This window comes from Scyliorhinus canicula, chromosome 8 (genome assembly GCF_902713615.1).
Source record: "Scyliorhinus canicula chromosome 8, sScyCan1.1, whole genome shotgun sequence".
NCBI lineage: Eukaryota > Metazoa > Chordata > Chondrichthyes > Carcharhiniformes > Scyliorhinidae > Scyliorhinus > Scyliorhinus canicula.
Genome location: NC_052153.1, coordinates 23,149,211 through 23,154,800, shown reverse-complemented (window position 1 = coordinate 23,154,800; position 5,590 = coordinate 23,149,211). Strand labels below are relative to the sequence as shown.

Sequence of the window (5,590 nt, the reverse complement as noted above, 5' to 3'; positions counted from 1 at the left end):
TTCACCCAAAGGGTTGTGAATCTATGGAATTCCTTGCCCAGTGAAGCAGTTGAGGCTACTTCGTTACATGTTTTTAAGGTAAAGATAGATAGTTTTTTGAAGAATAAAGGGATTAAGGGTTATGGTGTTCGGGCAGGAAAGTGGAGCTGAGTCCACAAAAGATCAGCCATGATCTCATTGAATGGCGGAGCAGGCTCGAGGGGCCAGATGGCCTACTCCTGCTCCTAGTTCTTATGTTCTTATGTTCTTATAGAACTGCTATTAGCCACTTACAAGTAAACTAACCTAGAAATCTGCATAACGAAGCATTAAAGACAAAAGTCATAGAAAGAGGGACTTATTTATTAAGGATCTTTATGATCTTCGGACCTCCCAATGTGCTTTCCAGCCAGTGCAATACTTTTCCAACGTGGTCCCCTGTTGTAATGTTCAAAACGTAATAGTTAATTTGTGTGTAGCAAGGCCCACAAGTAGCAACATGATAATGACCAGATAATTTGCTTTTTAATGTTGGTTGAGGAATAAATACCACTCATGACCCCCTTGTCTTCTCTGAAATAATCGTATGTTCCTTATTGTAACCCTGAGGGGAGAATATAGGGCATGTTCTCTGAGAGACAATGACGGGGATTCTCTGTTCGAGACCCTAAGTGCTCCTGCCAGTGGAGAATCGTTACTGGTCTCTGCAGGTGCTTGGAGCAGGGTGTGGTGTGCGAGTCTCTCTCTTTACCATGTTAATTTATGCATGGTCGAGAGCTCACCGGGTACCGTCAAAATCCCGCTATTGGGCCACCATTTTGAGCAAGTGACCTGATACTGAGGTCTGGCGGTTGGCTCCCCCCCCCCCCCCCAACACAATCCTGTCCCTCCCCCACTCCCGGCTGATAAGTAGAGGCTTCCTCATTCACCGCAGCATTGGAATAATGGGTCACCCCACCACCACACCACTACCCGGTCCACGTCCCCGTCCCCCCGCCGCAGCACAGGCACATGGGGTGATTTTTACTGAGAAAAAGAGGAAGTGAAAGCACTTTGCTCCTTTTGATGTGGTGAGATGCTGTCAATTATAGCAAGAATGCTTATAAACATTGCGGTTAGCATCAAAGTAGGGTATTTGAGATGCATTCAAGCATGAATGGAAAGATAAATAAACAACTCCCCCCTGCCAAATTAGTTCTGTCTGTATCAATAAAACTGTCAATCACTGGCTATTGATTATTGCTCTGTGAAATTGAATGGGATTTTTGCATTTCAAAGACGGTCAAGAGACTTGAAGCCCTTTGAAGTGGACTTTGCTTTCAAAGAAGCTTTTTACACTTGTACGAGCAGCTGCTTTAAATACTTTTGTCTGAAGCAGCAGATGTTAGGGAAAAGCAAGTGAAAATGCTGTGATTTTTCACTCTACTGCCTGGACTGCTCTTCAGCTTTCAGGCAGGGATGACAGCTGGGTGTCTCTGATGGGGTTCTCTGTTGGGGGTTTTAATGGGAGGTCTCTGATGGGTGTCTGTAATGGCGGTCACTGATAGGAGATCGTATGAGGAGGTCTGACGGGGTGACTGATGGGTGTTCTGATGCGGTGGTCGGATGGTGGGGGGGGGGGGGGGGGGGGTGATGAGGGGCTGGGATTATCAGTGGGGCTGTGTGCAATCCTACAAGAAAATCACCAGGAAATCAACAAAAAAATGTTATTTTTTGTCAGTTTCTTAAAACACTTTGGTTTACTAGATATAAAAATATTAAAAATAGGAAAAGAAAGACATTTGTATGACGGACAATCAAGTGACATCCAATGGGGTTCTAATCGAATTGGAGAACTCCAGGAATACATTTAGTTATAGTTGGCAACCTTAATCTGCCGAGAACTGATAACCTGTTGGTCCAGATGCCAGAGTGCTCCCCACGGAGACACAGTTGACAAGTGGAGAGCATTCTGGTCCTCTGACCAGCTTTAGAACGACAGTACACCAAGACAAGGTGTCACTCATTTACCTGGAAAAACAAATTGACTTAGAAACTGGGCCTTGAATCAGGGAGGTTATCTTTTCTGTCAGGATGGCATGGGACTCCACTCGCCAGTCCCCACAAGAGTTCAAATTGACCTCAACCTCAAGGTTTACAGACAACTGTATTCACTGATTAATTTTCCTGGAGTAATTTTACTCGGTGCGGTACCTCTTTACAACAGACCATCACTTAACGTGTCCAAAAGACAATCATCATCTGCATGAACGCCGATTTCAAAGTTGTCAATTGTAGCGTCTTAAATGTTCTTTAATTCTGGGCAGAGGCATCTGAAATGTTTTATTGGAAAGTGAGCCAGTGACTGATGTCAGCACTACAGATCACTGCGGCTAGAAGTTTGGCAGCTGATGCTATTTCCTTCTCGCTCGCTCGAAAAGGATGTTTTTACCTGTCATCGATCAGCTCGGTTTGCCTGGAGTGAGAGCTGCAGCAGCAGCTGGAGCTGGAAGAGGGGTTGGAGACACAGACTCTCCTTCCTGGCTCCAGGCTTCTTCTTGGAAAGATGTTTCAGGCAGCACCACATTCGAAATCCTCCCAGGCAACTTAGCTCCTGTGAAAGCAAGTGGAAAACAAATACGGTAGCCTCAGGTGCTTTGTTCAGTGGGAGATGGCCATTATACATCGCATACAGTGAGCAGATCTGCAGAAGGGTGCCTGCTATAAGCCAATAAATATATTGGGAGAAAATGTGTGGGCTCAATTTCAGGCTGTAAATCAGTGAAACACAAATCAGCCTGCATCTGATCACATGGACATACAGGATAAGACTATATCAACAGCAAAATGGAGTTGGAGGAAAAGGTATTGTAACTCCTTGTTATGTTGCGATTAAATAAAATGAATTGCTACCAGGCTCACATGAAATACAAATGCTTGAATTACACATTGAGCATTGAAAGTGCTTTGAAGTTTGATGGGCCGAATGGCCTCCTTCTGCAGTGTCGGGATTCTATGAAAAGTTACCCAGAGGTGGGCTGCCAGCTCAGCAGAAGTGGGCAATCAATTCGAATAATCCAGACACCTATTAGTTTGTCTGAAGCTGAAGTCAAATGGTATACTGTCAGGTGCCAGAGCTACGAGGCAACAAGTTATTGAAGGCAGCTTCTTTGAAGCAATGTGTCCCAAGCCCGAACTTGGAAGGAGCTAGAGCCAGGGACCTATGTTCCTGGAGGCACTTAATGTTCCTGGAGCCTCTGAATTGGCCATTTCAGCACTCGCTGTCCAATTAAGGAAGGTGCCCCTGGCTCAATGACAGAGCCCAAGAGTGGTGGCTGCTGCTAAAGTAGGTCAGGCAGCTCAATGCTCAGTAGGTCAGATTTCCTCCGGGTGCTCCGGTTTCCTCCCACAGTCCAAAGATGTGCAGGTTAGGTGGATTGGCCATGACAAATTGCCCTTCGTGTCCAAAAGGGTTAGGTGGGGTTACTGGGTTACGGGGATAGGGTGGAGATGTGGGCTTAAGTGGGGTGCTCTTTCAAAGGGCCGGTGCAGACTCGATGGGCTGAATGGCCTCCTTCTGAACTGTAAATTCTATGATTCTAACCACTGTGCCACCATGCCGCCCCAACTGCAAGGGTGTGTCGAGCCATCCCAACCCGTCTCCCGATATTTTTCCAGCCATCCTGGCAGCTTCCTAGAAAGGCAGGTGTGGGGGAAGCACTCAGTCAGAGCACCTGCTCTTTCGAGGAAGCACTTTAAAACTGCCTGAACCTGTCAATTAAAACTCTTGTAAAAGGCAATTGTCCATGAATTTGAATGTAAACAAAGCAGTTCAAAGATTTTAGACTTCTAGGCATACAGATATGCTTGAAAAAGTTAAAGGGCAATGCTTTTGCCTTCATCTCACAGATATTTGAACTTGGCATTCTGACAGACAGTTTAAAGAGTTTAAGGCTGCAGATGGGAAGAGCATTCAAATGACCCCCAGACCAGGAAAAAACCCCGGCTTGAGCCCCTCCAACTCAGCACAAGTCGCCCTGACCTCCACCTCCCATGAAGGACCCCTCCTTGTCATCCGGGATGCAATTGTAGGGAGGTAACTCACCCCTTTCGGACCCCTCAGAGAGCAAGGTACCAGGTTAGCACAGCCAAGGGGCAGGGTCCGAAGGGAGAATCACAGGGAACTGATGGAGAGGACTGGGGAGTTATGTGGGTTTGGCCTTTTAAAGGATGCTCCGATCTGTGAGCACCAGGACCTGTCAGAGAGACTAGGATCTGCCCCTCTCATTTCCAGCAAAACCCCCAAAGTGCCATTAAATGGCACGGAAAACCCGATTCTTTGTAAAAAAAAATATATTCTGAGTAACAATGGCACACTGAATTTGCTCCTGGCACCAGCAGGAAACACTCCCATTTTTCCACTGGCGGGAGCACTTAGTCTTCAATCAGGAAGACTCCCCAGCTCGAATAAAGCTGCAGTCATTTATTTTTAATCTGGGCACAAAGAGCAACAATTACTGTTGCTGTGGTCAATCCAATCTATATCTGATTAAAGTACACATGACCATACAAGGAAATACATTAGCTTGGACAAAATCACTGAAATGTGAAGCATATATGAATTAAACTATTCATTATTGTAAGGGTCCTTCCTGTCCATGCCCTTATTTCCCCTTCCTTATTATTTTGTTGTTATCATTTTTGATCCATGGGCGATTAATGGGCATGTATCTTTAAGTCGAGCACCAGAGAATATGCGGAATTCAGAAGTTACAGGAGGGAACACTTCTAGTCTCTGCTAGTTTGAACCAAAGCTTCAGACCTTTTGGCAGCAGAGAAAGAGAGATGGTGTGGGACTCAATTTGATCGAATGGCTAGGTGGTCAATGAATTGGTCAAAAAGGCTGTACTCTGCCCCGTAGCAAGTGATGATTGAATCCAACTCCAGTGGAATGATTTTCAGAGTCCCAAGGTGCTCAGTCTGACTCCACGCTCCGTGTTTTCTCCAGAAAGGCTGAGTGCTGTACTTCTGAAACTGCAGAGAACAGGAATGAATTAATCTGCAAGAAAAGCAATTACAGGCTGAATACAAAGACCATCTGACTCTCTCTCTCTCTTTTCTCTCCCGAAAGGCTGCGAATACTGTATTCCTGAAACGACAAAGGACTGAATTAATCTACAGTAAAGCCTCGGACTGAAGGACTGAAAGTAGAGGAGTAAGGTGTTGGAAACAACTATCTGAAACAAAGACTTTTTCCCTTTTACTTATGATTTATTTTACCCCTTTTCTCCCCTCTGTGTTTGTCTGTCTTGTGTGCACATGTAGAGTGTACGGGGTCAAGTTAAAGTGGGGAATTAGGGATTAGATAATTGTTAACAAGTTGCATTTGCTGCATATTTCTTTCAGTTCTTGTTATTCATTAATAAAGTAATTGGCCGGGATTCTCCCCTACCCATTGGGGCGGGGGGTGCCGGCGTGTTGCAGTGGCGTGAAACTCTCCGGCGTCGGGCCGCCCCAAAGGTACGGACGTCTCCGCACCTTTAGGGGCCCAGCCCTCACATTGAGGGGCTAGGCCCGCGCCGGAGTGGTTCCAGCTCCACCGGCTGGCGTGAACAGCCTTTGGCGCCACGCC

General features: G+C 46.1%; 1 long non-coding RNA gene across 1 annotated transcript; it reads right to left on the bottom strand.

Moving 5' to 3' along the window:
• Positions 1 to 326: 326 nt before the first annotated feature.
• LOC119969976 lies at positions 327 to 5,098 on the bottom strand. The gene is made up of 3 exons (XR_005461498.1): positions 4,781 to 5,098; positions 2,411 to 2,572; positions 327 to 417 (listed from the first exon to the last, which is right to left on the bottom strand). It is a non-coding gene; the product is annotated as an uncharacterized LOC119969976 (long non-coding RNA).
• Between the last annotated feature and the right edge of the window lie 492 nt (positions 5,099 to 5,590).